Raw genomic sequence first — 16,896 nt, 5'->3', positions numbered from 1 at the left:
CAGAGCCCCCGGACCTGAGTCCACAGCACACTGGGTAGCAGTCCCAATACAAGCAAGGCTTGAGTAACATCACTTCATGCAATTCACTGAAGCAAGACAGACATGTAGCCCTGCCTTCTAGCCTGAGGAAGGTTGCATATGTCAGACAAAATAGCCAGCTGCAACACCAATGCCTTGCAACATGAAACCAAGAAGCCAGTAATGAAAAAATCTTTGTAAGACTTCACAAGCTAGAACAAATTAAATTCATCAACCAAAACAGATAAGAACACATCCTACATTGCATCCCAGGATTTTCTTTTATACATCAAACCATATATTATTTTCTCTTGTAAAGGAATGCTTAACTTCCATAAGGTCATTTCAGTTTTTTACATGCAAAATTCTTATTGTTTCTATGCATCTGACTGAACCAAACTGGACGTATGTAAATTCACAAATGTCAAGAGAAAGTCTATGATAGATCCAATTATTTTTTCTCAGAGCACCTCAACCAAAAACTTTTCTGCTATAGTAAACACGCACAAACAAACCAAAAAAAACCCGACCTTACATCCACAAACAAAGAACAAATACGCAACAACTGGCTTTATGGCAATTTAAGTCCAACTGATTCCAAACCACTTGTTTGATTGGTAATAAACAAGCTGAATAATGCAAATTAAAACTTCAGAAAACAATGTAAAGTACTGCTACCCATATGCAGTCACCAAGCACCATATTCCTTTCTGTTTCCAGGTCAACCACATCTGGGCTGAAGCTAAGCTTGTAACAGGACTTTACTGAACATCAAGCACCATTAAGTCAGCATTTGGCTTGCTTTCCCTTTAGATAAGCTTCTGGGTGACACCTCTTCAGTATCAGAGTAGCAAAGAGCATGCTGTGTCTGAGGACTATCCATGTACGCTATACGGCTCTATAGATAACCTTCACTCCACAACATGGATCATGGATTTCTGCAGATTCTGGAATCCTGAAGTGGTAGAAAGTCATTCAGTCTCAGGAAAGCTATTACAGGTTTGCTGCTGCCAAATTTTCTCTTGTGCAAGCAAAGGTACTAATTGTGCAATTTATTGTGAGCCTCTGATTTGAATGAGTTTTCCAGATTTCCTGGCAACTTCCTAAATGCTAATTCACTTCAGGCTGCAAACTAGAAACACTGGAACATGTCATGCTACCAGGATTTGTAGGCAACACAATATCATCACATTCCTCTTCTGGTTTACCTTAAGATGTCTATCTGGCTGGGGGGCAACAGACGCTCATTTCAGCAGGAACGAACAGGTAAGGGATGTGGAGACCCACACCCTCTCAGGGAGGCAGGGGAAGCAAAACAAAAATCCAAAAACCTGAGCAAAGATCAGAGACCATGAAAGTCCCAAGGAAGAGAACATCGGAATAAACTAAGTGGATGACTGTAAATGCTATCAGTAAAAAAGGTCCAATTATTCACTTTCATATCACATGTGCTGAGAAATACACCTACAGACTCTCCTTATTACAAAATAAAAGACAACAGCAGCTTTCTTCCAAGCATCCTTTACATAGAGGAGGCAAATAGATGTGAGGCTTCTGTCACCCAGAAAAATTGATTCCTGCAGGCAGATGAAAGATTTCACCCTGCCCCCTACAAGGAATAAGGTACTCCTGCAGGTACCTGCCCAGTGAGCCCTTCTCTGGCTTACTCACCATCAGACGAAAGAAACTACATCTAAATAATCTATATTTGTTCAAAGTAAAAAGGCTCTGAGTCAATGCAAACCATCTGAAGTTCTAAACCCCTTTGTACTCCCGTAGCTTGAACCATCAAAAAGCCACATGGCAACCACGATGTGGCTATGAATCATACCATTGATTTTCAGTATCCTCTGTGCAGAAAATTATGCAAATCCAAGCCTTCATGCCTAACCTTAATATAAAATAGAACATTTGCTTCAGTCAGCATCTTATTTATGCAATTAAAACCCTGACATTCTTGTAAAAATATGCAGGTTTAGTTTTCTGCATAGACACTTAATAGATCTGTACATTTATCTATACTTATAAATGGTGAAGAGCCATTCTGTACACAAATTTATTCCCACTAAAAAGGATGTTACAAACCAAGAGGGCAGCTGAAGTATGTGTCAATAGAACTGTGGGAAGGAGCTTGCTGGTTATACCACCAAACATCTTCTGTAGGACTGAAAAAGAAACAAATTGGAACAGCCTGTTCTAAGTAAAATCCTGCATCATTTTTAGGCAGCCCAGCATTAATGTCAATCATCCCTTTACAAACGTGCAATAATTCAGTAGTCATTAGCAATGTAGAAAAGATATATGTTAACTGGATAGCTGCAAAAACTCTGGGAAGAGGATGACAGGTCAAGATCTCCGGCAAGCCTGTGAACTGGAAAGGTAATGGTGTGTCTCTTATCAGAAATCAGGACACCACCTTCTTCCCTAAGCCAGCTCCATTGCCTCGTCTGTTCACTGTATGACCACGCATGTCTGGATGGGGCCACACAAACACTCCAAGAACACACTGTGGGAACAAATAGCTGTTTTTGGCAATATATCTTATACTGGTAAGGTCATCAGGAAACCACAGACTCAATCTCATGGTGCTTTTGTTCCGTTATATCAACTGGGGTCACTGGACTTTCTCACACTGAAGAAGTACAAAGTACAGAACAGTGGCTTTTCAGGTAGAAGTTCGGAAGAGCCAAAGCATTCAAGACAAGTTATTTTAAAAAAGAAACTGCTTCATAAATCAAAACCATCTCGTATTTCAGGCAGAATTGTTACTTTTTCCAGACTTTGAGGGTGGGGGTGGAGGTGCACCTTCCAACCAAAACAACTTGATACTACCAATGAAAATTTAACAGCCATCTCAGTGCTCCTGAATCTACTTTTTTCACTGAAAATAAATACAGCTGAAATACTTTGTTCAGCTCCAGCCATTAGAGTACATTTATTCTATTTTGTGAAATGCTCAGTTCCACAGTTTCAAAAGCTACACATGCAAATAAAAGACTAACTCAATTGGTATCTTCTGGTGGTTCTAACATCCAAACAAGTTTAGAGGAAAATATTTAAGAACGTTAAGTTACATTAGCACCAATCGCTACAGGTTTCCACAAGACTTTTTCAGCTGGGACACAGTTAACAGCTCAAGAACTGAGAGCAGCCAAGTGGTTTCCTGCTCCACTCCTGCAAAACTGGATGCTGATGAAGAGCCAGCAATTAGATGTGCTGGCCCAGCACAGAGGAGACACAGGGAAGCTCCACTCTTCTGGGAACCCTTGAAAAGCTGGGGAAGTGGAAATCAGGCCAATAGGAGGGGCAGGAACAAGGCTCAAAATGCAGCAGCCAACATAGAGGGGTGGGCTGGAATATGGGCACATACGTGCATCAGGAGGCAGAGGGAAAGAAAAGGGACAGCAGAAGCCCTTGCCATGTGAGGTTTCATTTGATACATCATGCCAGTGCTAATGGAAGAGGAGTAATGAATACTATAATATATGGTCTGAGACTTGCAGATACACGATTAGAAGAGAAGGGGACCAATCTTACACTCAGATACACAAGCGTGAAATTAAATCCTGAGCAACTCCTCTGGCTGCTGGTGCAGTATTGGCACCTATGAAGCGTAACACCTGCAGTCAGTGGAGTTGTGCTGTGCCTATCAGAACTACTTCTGCAAGGAATAGAGGATCCTTCAGAGCTAACATGGAGAAATCTCTTACACACAATTTCATATAATTCTAATCGGTACTGAACGCTACATGATTTTAGATGATGTGCTAAATGAATCAACCCATGCTGCATATCTGCAGGCAGCAAAAGCAATGCAATGCTGGAACATGCCTTAGCATTCTGATCAGCTTTCCATTCACTCCGTCTCAATGTATTAACTTTCCAATAAAAATTATTTGATAAGTGCCCTCAGAGGTACGATAACGTAATTCCTGCCTGAATACCTTACTGGTATTCATAGTTCACATGAAAACACAAAATTTTATCCCCAATCTACCTTAAATATAAAGCTATTATACTATTCAGAGAGATTATACCCTTGGCATTAGTGTTTAAAAGGTATCAAGCCATCAGCTATGTAAGGAAAATCCTTTAAGGTCGATACTTTATGTCTGAATGGTGAAATCATTAGTTATGATGGTAGATTAACTAGATTGTGTGCCAAACATGGATTCTTCTAAGCCTTCTTTGAAGACATGGATTGCACTCAAATCTGTTTTCAGCTGTTCCGATTAAAATGGTACAAAGTCAAAGGTAAACAGATTGCCCAGCTCATAATCATTCCGTGACTTGCCACTGTGGATTACACTAGCAGCTGAATCAGTTTTACTCCTAGTCCCTAACATGGCCATGCTTTTTAACTGATGTAGTCCAACTTGCTGCTACCACTGGAAAGCAAGTGGAGCCAAGAGACATGGCTATTGGAACCTGGAGCAGTGTCACACTATGAAAACACTTAAGGCACGGAAGTTAAAAATAAATTCTTGCTAGTGTGTAGCAAAACCGCACCAAATCAGAAGGAATGCTAGCAATTAGTTCTGTACCAAATCAATGCCTGTAATTTTTCCTTGAAGACTGCACAACCAACACTGCATTTTACAAGGTGGAGGGGGCACAGAAACATTACCTGAAGGACTTTTGTATCATCTCTTAAATGAAGTTTAAGAGATCATTGAGCCAAGACACTGAGCCATCTGCAAGCCTAAAGCTTCAAGCAAGCCTAGCTGAAGAAAAGCAGCATCTTTATCTAGGTGCACTTACTGTATTTTTAATCAAACTGTGCTAAAGAGAAGCAGGTAAGCTGAAGACACCACAATGCTATACACTGTAACACACCCTCTGCTGAAAACAGTTCAGTCCTCTGGGCAATTTCTTAGAATAAATGTCAAAGGAGCTAAAAGGGAAGGGGGGGGGGGGGGGGCGGGGGGAGGGAAGGAGAGACAGGAATGGACAGGACATGGGACGGATAGGAAATAAATGTATACTATTAAACAATTGAAATAGCTTTGTACAATTAAAATAAATAATGGTTAAATTCATCTCTCTATGCTCTTTCACAGGCAACTTCCTAAACAAAACTAGGCTATTTGCCTTAAATATTTTACCACCTTTTGACAGCAAATAAATCTAGAAATATTTCAGACACAGCTAATCCATTTTGATAGTGCATTACTTTAAACAGACTCTTCAACTATATTTTGCAGAGTATTTTATATCTTGCCAAAGAAGGATGAAATTTAGAACAACATATGGTGGTCAGACAGTATCAACAAATTATATTCTGATTGAGACTTCTTCCTTTGATTATACTGCAGAGATTTCTTCTGATTACCAGATAAAAGAAAAAATCTATTCTCTTATGAATGCACATGCAATTTTCGCAGTTTTCCATTAATGAAATATGGGAGTTACAAATCAAAAGTTTCTTGCAACTAAGTGAAATAACAGACACCGAGATGCTACATCTGCCAGGACATGTATATCCCTTTCCCAGATGACAGTCACTCAGGCAACCCCTTAATTCCTGCGTGAGCACAATCCACAGGTCTATCTCTAAAAATGACATGAGGAATTTTCACACCATTCATTCTCCGTTTTTCACGTGTCTGATAGATGACGTCGTAACAGCGCAAATCCCAAGAAGAAGAATATAAATGCAGAGCACAGCAGGCCTTCACAGGAACTAACCAGCAGACTGCAATTTGAAGATGAAAAATAGTCCAGGGAACACGCTGTCAAACTGTGGGGATTAAATTAACTAGCAGAATTAAAAGCCCTTATCCCAAACATGAATACACCAGTCACTAGGTGCATTAACCCTTGGTAACCTGTTGAGTTCAAAGCCAGCAAGTAAAGTGTAATGCAATTTTATATTACTCCAATGTATCAATGCCAGTCCCAAGGCATTACACCTGATGTCAACAAGCAACAGAAAACAGATTTGCAGTGCAGTCTTTTCCTTGCATTACAAGGGACGGAGCTTAAGCGTGACAGGGAAATCGCCTGCTTCAGAGCAAGCCTTATGGCAAACTAGAACAAGGACACCAAAGTGTACCGCAATGCCCGGTGCTATCAGCCACTCTCTAGCAGAGCAGATGCCCACCCAAGGAAAAGCAAACCAGTCTCCTCAGTCATGAGTTCCCACAGATCCTTCTCTCAGGCTGCCTGGCTTTATAAGCAAGATGAGCAAAAGCTCATTAGCAAGACAGTAATGCAACTTCAAGTTGCATTAATGATGCCCCATTAAGGGGACCCAGAAAAAGAAGCTTGGGAGGCCAGGAAGAGACAGATGCTGCTGGATGATTAGAAAAGGCTTGATTTTGCATTTTCATGGCTTACAGTCTGCTGGCATCAGCTGTGCAAGATATGATATAGCTGGTAAATTTGGACCACTGATGTCAACTGGCATCACCTGCAGCACTTCTGCTAGGAATAAGCAAAGTCAGCCAGATAACCAACAATGCCAACAATTTCCATCTCAATATAAACCCACACAAATTAAACCAAATGCAACATCACCCCTTCCCACCCCTTCCAGGAGGGTGGTGCCCTGCAGTAAATTTTCTGCCAGAGAGCTTGGGGAATACCCTTAGAATAAGGGTTCTCAGACTGCACTACGTGAGCTCAAATCTACCCATGTGTGAGCAACAAGTCATGAACAAAAACCCCAGTCTGTAATCTTTTCCCTGAGAAAATGCAGAAATGCTTAGCAGAAAAAAATAGCTCAGACAATGGCACTCCTCCAGGACGGAAGGTCTGCTGTTTGTGTCACAGTGCAAACAGTATGCAATGGTGATAGGTGCGGAAACGATGTTTGAGGACCCCCGCTTCAGAAACATCCATCCCCCATCACTGAGAACTGCAAATGCATCAAAACCAGCTGTGTGTGATCCAAACCCAGAGAAAATCCTTCATCCCACCAAACTGTTCCCTGACACCTCCCTGCATGCAGAAATAAACTCCATTTAACTTTAAGACAAAGTTTTCTTTGTACCAGAATGGTATTCTGGTCATCTAAGTCGAAATACCTTAGAGAAGACTAATGCACATTACATCTTAAAAAATGGACTCCTTTTAAGCACTTCTGATTTGGGTAGCAAGACAGAAAAATAATTGGGAGCATCTGAAAACTCTGTAACCTTGAAAACTCTTAGTCTGTGCATCCTTCACAGTCCTTCAGACCTCTGTTAACCATCATTATCTGCATTTCTTAAAAGGAGGAATCCTCATCCTTGTTCATCACCTCTCCATGCTGTATTTCAGAAGGGTCATGTCACCTCTGAATTTTATTCATAACAATGCACGATGCAAAAGCAGAAATAAAACTTCATAGCAGAGGTTCATACGCAAGGCTGACCTCCACAAGAAAGCTGATGGTCTCTCAGCCAATGCTGACTGAATCACAGCAGATATTAGGGAGAAAACAGATAAAGTCAGTTCTCTGATATCTAGAGTAACCTTGCCAGACTGAACCAAGGCAACGAAACCAAGGTTTCACAGCAAAATGACTGCTTACACAGCCAGCTCCAGTGCCTTTGCACCATTTCCCCAAGAGCAAGCCTGAAGTCAAGCTTGGAACAAGCTGGAATGCAGAGGCAGCACAGCGTATTTGTGTGGAAGAGACCCGAATCCATCAGCACTGGCACACCCAGAAGGGGCTAGATTGGTCTCGTCATTCATGGCATGGTTTATCCAGGAAATGTATAAGCCACACATGTATACGAGTGACTTGTTTGTACGATGAATTAACAATAGCAAAAGGGCTTTATTTCACTTCATGCCTTATTGCAAGTACCTAAACCTTAAGGCTGGATCCACCTGTCTTACTCTCACCCTCACAGAAGAGGTGCTGCAGCATGCACAGTGTTAGAAGAGCCGCCTCTGAAGAGCAGATAAATGTGATATTTATGGAGTATTTTGTACCTTCACTTCCTTGTTTAATATAGAACCATACCATTTTCATTTCACTAAATCCAGTAATACTCACAAAACCACACTAACTCACACAAAATCACCAGTTTCACCTCTCTCCTCTGGAAATAATTTGCTTGTATCCACTGACGGTATTTGTCATAGTACAGCCTTATTTTTTAGAACAGATTCCCCTAAGTCACATAAGAAGTATCTTGGTAAAAGATAAATAAAAAGTGTACTAGAGTCATCCAAATAACCATGGCAAGGACCTTGTGATGCAGACCTGCTCTCTCCCTGACTTCCGTCCACCCAGGCTGCCATCTTGCTTCCCTGTAGGTAGCCTACAGTTTCATTTACTCATGTCATCATCCCATTAAAGCCACCTCTGCCTTATATCAAAAAAAGCATGCACGTACCTTCAACCCGAGGTCTTCTCTGCTAAACTTATGCAGCGACCCCAGAGACTCTGTTCTTGTGTACATGACAGATCTCTCCTGGGGAGGAGAGGTCCGCACTGACACCGCACAGAGTCCTCACTCCAGGGCATCCCTTCAAACTCACCTGCCTCTAACACTGAAGGAACAGCAAACCCAGTATTCATTCAGCAGAAAATGCAGGGCACAGTGCTAATTTCATTCACATGGAGAATAGCGAGGCACTTTATGAAGCCAACAGAGCTGTTCCCACTGCATGGCATGAGATCAAACTTGCACCATTATAAAGTCTTTAGAGACAGGGGCTCTGTCAGCTAATAAAAATCCCTCATTCTTTATACAAAATGATTTTTTTAACCCATGTCCTTTGGCCCATTTAACAATTTATTGACTGTGGGAAATAAAGTGAGGCCACATCAATCTCTTCCTGGTTATTTGGTTCAGGCTCTCAAATTAATGCAGAAGGTGGAAAGCTCAATAAAGAACTATTTAAGAAAAGAAAGGAGAAATGCTCTAGTCCCACTGTGAGATATCTTCCTCTCAGTTTGCCATCAGGTCTCACCATCTATAGCTACACAATCTCCTGGAGAAAAGATGGAAAGGCATAAACCAGCACGCTCCCCCAGACTGAACAGAAATAACATGAGATTTGTATCACTCTGCACTGAAAGAGATCAGTAGCACTCAGGTAGCCAGATTTAGTGCCTCCAGCATGTGACAGTAATTCCAGCCAGATCCACAAAAATTATTTTAGGATCAAACTTAAAAGCCGAGTAGAAGCAAGCAAACAAGCATTCATTTTTATTTGTGTAAAAATGTATTTAATTTGGCTTATGATCTACAAAACATGTTTTTTCTTCTTTTTTTATGCTGACAGCTTGTATTACATACAGATTTTGTAGCACAGGGTTTCATCCACATTTATTTCCCAAAATATAAAATCTAAAGTGGAAACTGAGATAGAAATTTTTTTGTGCTGACTGAACAAGTTGTTAGTCAGGGAGATACGCCCCCAAAACATGACCTACCATTTTGAGAACTCTCTCCTTTCCTTCCAAATAGGTTGCATTGTTCAAAGGGAAAAGACACTATAAATACTACAGAGCTAATCTGTTAAATGAATCAAACTTCCATCTTCGCTTTGCAGTTCACAATTAGGTTTTCACCCAGGCAAATTTTTTTTCTTGAAGTTTCCCAGCAGGAGGGTCTGGTGGTGTTGAGGGTCCAAAAATAATACTTGGTTCCTGGGTCATTTGTCTGTGGAGAATGCAATAACTATCTCTACACAAAACCTCATACTACTGAGAGCAAGAGCACAAAGGCCTTTGGCAGCAAGAGCAAGAAAGCAGTAGTTGAGCTCAGATGAAATAAATAGATAAAAATTGCCAGCAATGGCGCACGCTGTAATCATACAGTAATGGTATGCAGCACGGTCTGAAAAGGCACAGGGTCACTGTTCTTTCCTATATAACCAATTTAACCATCTGGATAACAAAGCTAATGCCACTCTCAGTAAATGTAAATGATGCTAAAGCAAGAGGAGGAGAACCAAGCAAGAATGACTCAAAAATATTCAGCTGTCTGGCAAACTCACTAAAATGGGCTGATGTAAGTGAGACATCCCACTGAAGATAGATGTAAGGCTATGCAGTTAGGGAGAAATAATAATCAGTGCAGGAATGAAGTGAGAGACTGCTGTTTAGAAAGCAGTAATGCAGAAAGACTTGAGCATTAGGGTGGATAATGAATTAGATTAAAGTTCATGCTGCAATACCACTGCAGAAAAAGCCAATTGCTATCCTGGGGCACATGCACAGAGATACTGGAGGCAATAACTCAGTTTTAGAAAGTCTTTGGCAAGACTGTCACTGTAGTGCCACATGCTGTCTGAGACCCATTACTCAAAAAAAAAGAAAAAAAATATCATTTTTAACCAAAAATGTAAGACCTGGGCCGGGGAGGGAGAGACAACGAGGGATGACACACGATACACAGAATGAATCAAAGCATCTTTAACACGAGCCTTGTGCCCCACTCTGTGCTGGCCCAGCCAGCCCAGCCACAGGCTGCTCAGCCCTGCCTGGCATTGCCTTGGTGTGCTCATGCTCATATCCTCTCAACTCTCAGATGTCCCACTCCACACTGTACCTCCTTGTTTCATACATCAATTTTCATAACAAGCCTCATAAAGAGTTAGATTTTAGAGCACTCAGAAGTGTTGATCTTCAGGCAAGAAGTGCTCTCACAGCACAAGAGTAGACAAGGAGATGAAGAGCTCGGTAAGAAACAAAGGGATGCTTTCACCTTGTGGTGGGCACAGTGGGAGCTCAAATGCACACCATCTATTAAGCAGGGGGCAGGTCTGAGAGAAGATGCTCTGTGCACACAAGTAGTGGGAACAACACATACTTTGCTTGAGTGCCACTACAGATCAGCTCTGGCTAAGAACAGAGACCATAGCATGAGAAGCATACAGCCTTCCCAACCACTTTGAACGGGTCCACATTGCCAGGCCAACAAAAGAGAAGTCAGCTCTTGGCAGGGGTAGGAGAAAGCTGGAAAGCTGCACACTCAGTGCTCAAGCTTTCACGTCCCCCAGAGCAACTCTTCTTGGGAAGGCTCAGGCAAAGGAGCTCACTCCCTTCCTATTCCAGTCTCAACCACCCTGCAACGCTCCCCAGTTCCCAGTGTTACTAAGCCTACAGTTATTACAAGCACTTAAATTGCTAAAAAACACAACAAAAGCACCGTGCCACGGAAGAGTGATCTAGTGTACAGCCTGCAGCCTGACAAATGTAATTGTTTTCTTAAGGATTGTAAGAACCCTCATAAAGACTTCAGCCCACCTGCAGAAAGCCAGGTTGTCGACTGCTGCAGGTTTCTCACTTTCCAAGCAGATCGGCTTGGCTATTTAATTACAATACAGCTTTGTACTTAGCCCCCACTTGACTCAGAAAGCCCCAGAATGGTCCTCAATACCCACAGAAAGTTTAATTACTCAAGAAAATAACTCCCCCCAGGCAAATTAATTCCAAATTGTGTGCATGTGTACCACAGTTGCTATTTCCATATTTTATGCTTCTTTTATGCTTTCACCGTGAACCGCAACAATATTCCACCTCCTATATAGCTGGCATCAGTGTTAGAAAAAAACAACCCAGATTTATCCTTTCATGTAATGCTTAAAAGATTTCTTCATGGAAATATCCTATATTCTAATTCATCCACAAAAAAGAGATATTGCCATCACAACAGGTATTCTCTCTCACTCTAAACAATCTAAAAATTTGTTATATTAAGGAAACTACTTTTTAAACAACAAATGCATTAAACACTGACAGCATATCAGTGCTTGTTCTGTGACAGAATTTATCCTATCCATGACAGGGATCTGCAAATCTGCATCTTACAACTATAAAAACCTTCTGTCAATACTGCACCAACTATCAAAAATTAGTTTTCCTCAAACAAGTTGTTCATTATTAAATATGCTTTTATTGTTATTCTTTATGTTCTCCATATACACCACACCACAGTCTTTACTAGAGAAATCAAAAGTAAGACTATCCGTAAGGAACCCCCATGTTGTTGTCTGTGTTTTTTAACCCCCAATCCATATATTGTAAACAAGCAGCTCAAAGCAATCAGTTCCAGTCAGGCTTTTCAGCTTTGGATTTAAATCCTTTCATGACTTCTTCAAAAAACATGCATCAAAATTTCAGGGATGGGGGGAGGAGGACTCTTGACATTGCAATTTTCTTTGATGAACAAAGTGATGTATTACAAGGAGGCATCTATATACTCAAGCTACTTGCCAACTGACAACCAAATCAGTTTTGAACACAGGATTTTAAAAAGCTACAAAAAATGTTAACAATGATTTGTAAAACATCTACTGTATGTGATTAGATTTAAGGCTGCAGGAAAATAAAGACTGATGCAGAGCGTATTTGGCAACTGATATTATCCATCTTAACACGGCATATACAAAGACCGTCTTTGCTCACATGGAGTATATTCATCTCTTTACTGCACTGCTTTGCAAGGAACTACAAGATACAAACATGAGATAAGAAGTTAGTTTAAGGAGATCTGCTGAAATAGCAAGAAGCTGCAAGAAGCTTAGCTTCCAGCAGAGCTGGCTCTTAGCTATTATCCTATTAAGATGGATACTAGGACTTGCCAGGATTTTGGAAGTCCTAAACACAACCACCCAACACCCACAAAAATCCCAGCAAACAATCCTCCTTTTCACCCACAAAACCCACAAAAAGCACAGAGAAGGGGCGCTGAGGCTTCAAAACTGAGCAGCAGCAGTGGGCCAATCAGCCTCAGCTAGAGTCAGGATGTGTGGAACAAGACTGAGCCACAGGGAATGTGGAGGTTGGTGCAATAGAGAAAAAGGTTCCAGACCTTAAGAGACAGGCTTGAAAACCAGTCTTCCTAACAGCTTTCTAAATAGACACAAGAGCAGCGAAGATCATTCAAACCGCTCAGGGACAAAATCCTGCAGGGAAAATGTAGCTGGGTGTATGCAGAAGGAGGACTATTTCTTAAGAGATGCTATGCAGAAAGAACCCAAAACGCTCAGACACAGCAAGGCTACGCTGAGAAAGGTCTGGCTTGAAGAACGCATTCAGGTGGCAGGTCCAGTGGGTGAGCAGAAAGGAACTGCTCACAGCAGTCAAAAAAAGAAAATTTTTTGGGACAAGAACACAACAGCATCTTCTGGCCCTAAGCAGCCGGAGCAGAAGGGTGGGCAACATGAAGCCAAAACTGCCACAGCAGGCTGGAGGCAGGGCAAAGAAGCGAGAATCCAACTGCAAGACAGATCAAATATTAACAGAAACATCACAGACTGGTGTTCTACTTAGGGCCAGGAACTGCCAAAGTTATTGCTGAGTACCCTTCATGAATTTATGATGGCACCGATTACTTTCTTATTGGTAAACCAGTCATGTAAGCCTAATACTATAATAACAAACAAACGAAAGACACAGCAGGAGACTGCTTGTGCAATTTTTAGCTATTCCACTGCAGCAGAGCAGCATTAACTGCAAATGAACCAAGCCCTAATTAATCTGAAAATGCTTTATTTAAAAATTTAATTGTAAGTGTAAATTTATTAGAGCCCATTAAGCAACATGTAATCGATAACTGTTCTTTATTTTCTGTATGGGTAAGGAAAGGAAAAAAGGTGCTTCTCAGGTCACAGTAAGGAATATGTCAAGTCAGGAGGAAAGGATCATTGAAAGAGCTGCAAGTTCTTAATTGCCACTGAGGTCTAACACAGCTGAGAGATGCAGCACATGCCGCATTCATGCCCCTTAGAATTCGATACGTGGGAAGGTGTTACATATACGCTGTGTCATTCAAAGGTAAGGGCCTTCTGTTGGTGTAACTTCATTTGTACTACATAAAAGTCAAACAACAGTCAAATTGAGACTAACATAACTGTTCCTATTCCACACTTAAAGGTTACGATTACGAAAAGAAGGAAAAACAGGGCAGATTTTTTTTTTAATTTATGTTTGGATAAATTTTAAATTAAAGAGGGTTTTTTTAAAAAAAAAATATTTTAGAAATACACAGCGGTGCCAAAATATTATAGTAAAAGCTTGGCACAATTGGAATTTGACTTCTTTAAAATATATCTACTTTAATTTGCTTTTTAAAAAAATGACTATGCCCTAGTAAAAATCTGCAATTTCCAGCCAGCTGCATTAATATTTCACCTTGGTAAATTATTCTTTTTAAAAAGTTTCTAGTAAAGAAGTACTTGCTGCATGTCTTTTAGTAAGATTACATTTCTATTTATGATGTTATAATACATTGTATTAAAAACAAAAGAAAGATTACTGCAGGAGGAATAGAAATGTCTCCCTTCATTTTAGATTTAATTTAAAGTGGAAGAAAAGGATTTTTCTTTTAAATTAATATTTCCCTTGCAGTGTTATGAATCCCAGCTTCAGCTATTAAATGAGAAGCAGGAAAAGAAACTTTTCCATTTTTATGCAAACTTAAAGAAAATGCAAAACTAAACTTCATTAAGTCTCAGGGATACCAGAAAGCTAAAACTTCCATCTTTGCATGGTCTCAGGGCAAAGGTCTTAAGTCAAGATGCACGTTCCTCCTGCTGAAGTAGAGGATAACAGTTACAGCCTGTTGCTCTGTATTATTACAGCCATCCTTATGCCAGGTGAAGTGCAGAGCAAAGGAACAGAACTCATCCTCAAATGAGTCAAGCCAGTCAAGGAGAAGCACAATACCTGCAGTGCCTGTGCATCCTACTTCTACCTGCAAGGCAGGCACGTCCTCCCTGCAGTGCCAACAGAGATAAACCTCCTATATGTGTTAGATATTTACATTTTCCAACTCTGGTGGATGAGAGCAATGGGAACACATTGGAGCTTACAGCTAGATAAAAATATAGTCCTGTAGAATGTTAGAAACCATAGTATTTTGCAAAGGTGGTCAGCAACAGAAGAACTGAGGTGCAGAGAAGATAAATCATTATTCAGTATCATCTGATGGCTATCAGCCAAATCAGGGTTAAAATGCAGAATCAGACCTGAACACCAGTGGAATATTCCATCCAGGCAGTTGAACTGATTTGTCCTTCAAAAGTTAAACACAGGGTGATGACAGAAATTCAAACACTGCACTAGTTCACAAAGTGCATCCAGGAATTAAACCACAGAAGAAACTGGCAGATGTACATGAAACAAAGGGGGTTTGGGTGGCAGAGGAATATCCTTATGCTGCATGTGCTCGTGTGACACTTGCCTAAAAGCAGGAGAAGCATTTCTATGTATATTTGCCATATTGTAAAAAATGATGCCTTTTTTTTCTTCTGTAAGGTCCCCCTATAATTTGCAGGAACTCTCTAGCTGAGACTCAAGATAAAGCTCTGTTACTCATTCAAAGGGAAAAGTACACACTAAAATAATCACCAGTAGCCTAAAATGGGACTAAGGGGCAGAATTACTGTCTCGGAGGAGAAACCAAGCCAGCCCCCCAAAACCCTTCCGAACAACTAAGAACTCCCAGAATAAAATGAGCAAGTGTAGCCGGGAATTATTTAGTCACAGCAATATATTCTGGATAAAAATCAATGCCCATGATACACATCATACCATGGAAATGACCTTTAAATAGCCACAGTCTTGGACAGCAGGCCACAACCACACTTAATATGGGGCTGGGAGGGTGGGGGAAGTACAGAACAAAAAAGGATGTTTTTCAGATAGGTCTTTACTGGTCCTTGACAGTCAACAAATTTATAACAGATGTGCCTCATTCTGAGTGTGGAGAAATGAGTGCTGGTAACTGTTATTGTCAGGACAAATCAATTGGAGCCATATGTCTGCAGCAGCTGACAGCATCATGAAAATCTCAAGCAACACACAGACATTAGGATGTTGCTGAAAATAAGAGCCTTCCCACCGTGTAAAGGGCCTTTGGGAGATGCCTCTCTCTCCGAGATAGGTTTGTGGGAATTAGCTTATATCTTTTGATTCTTTCAAACGCTTGATTGTATGCGAGACTTTGCCCTCTCTTACCAATTCCCCAGACAGTAGGTTATAATTAACAGAAGGCAAAATGAGATAAATTAATCATAGGCCATATTTCATTGGGATTCTTATTTTATCTAGATTAAATAGGAAACTGTCATGACAGTGAATGGGGAAGTTCCCTAACCTTCACCACCCCACGCTCCCCAACCAAATGTCAGCCATTATTCCCAGTGATAGAGCCCAAGAGGAATGCACAACTCTCAGCAAAATCATAAATGATAATAAAAAGTAATAAAATGCTAAGATCCCATTCTAATAAACTTAAGTTATGCTTTTAGAGCATTTCTTCCTACAGTGCATCTCCTAGATTTTTCAGGAAACTAGTTAGTGATTATCAAACAGCTGTACTGTAAAATAGGAGTAGACATAGCAGAACAGAGCCATGGCCCTTTTTTTCTGCCCAGAATACTAGACCAAAGCAGTGCAACATGCATTACAAGAAAAGGAACTAACTAACACTGTCAAGTCAGCAGGGTCTCATGTAGGTTAAAATGTAATGTAAGATCACTGCCATAATTATCCACACCAAGCAATTTTTTAGTTTATCGACTATGCCGCAGTTCCTGGATTTATGTCTTGGGGCTTAAATTGCAAAATATTATTGCAACGTGGCAGATACTATAATCCAGATATCGGTAGCTATGCAGGAATGTTTGGTATTTCTCTGGTACAGCCAAATTTCTCAAAACCACTGCCTTCCTTATACCAACATCAATGAGCAAATCTGCCAGAATGCACACATGTGTATTCGTCTGTAAAACACATACAGAAAGCAAGACAACCATGACTTCCAAGAACGAACTAATTTTCAAAAGAACTGTAGCAAGCTCAAAGACCTCCAATACTCCTGATTTATATACCACGATGAGTAGCAGCTTGCAAATTACAAGATCCCCATGTTCTCAGTTTCCACATGCCCTTTCCCCGTCTCTTCTCTATACCACAACTCTCCA

At 40.7% G+C, this 16,896-nt stretch overlaps 1 protein-coding gene across 2 annotated transcripts in view; it reads right to left on the bottom strand.

Moving 5' to 3' along the window:
• Positions 1-16,896, bottom strand: part of PTPRG (protein tyrosine phosphatase receptor type G) — a 409,035-nt gene that overhangs the window by 319,173 nt on the left and 72,966 nt on the right. The window lies entirely within an intron of this gene.

The sequence above is a fragment of the Falco cherrug genome, chromosome 4 (genome assembly GCF_023634085.1).
Source record: "Falco cherrug isolate bFalChe1 chromosome 4, bFalChe1.pri, whole genome shotgun sequence".
Lineage (NCBI taxonomy): Eukaryota > Metazoa > Chordata > Aves > Falconiformes > Falconidae > Falco > Falco cherrug.
Note: the sequence above shows the minus strand (reverse complement) of the source record. Positions and strands in the feature narration are given on the sequence as shown.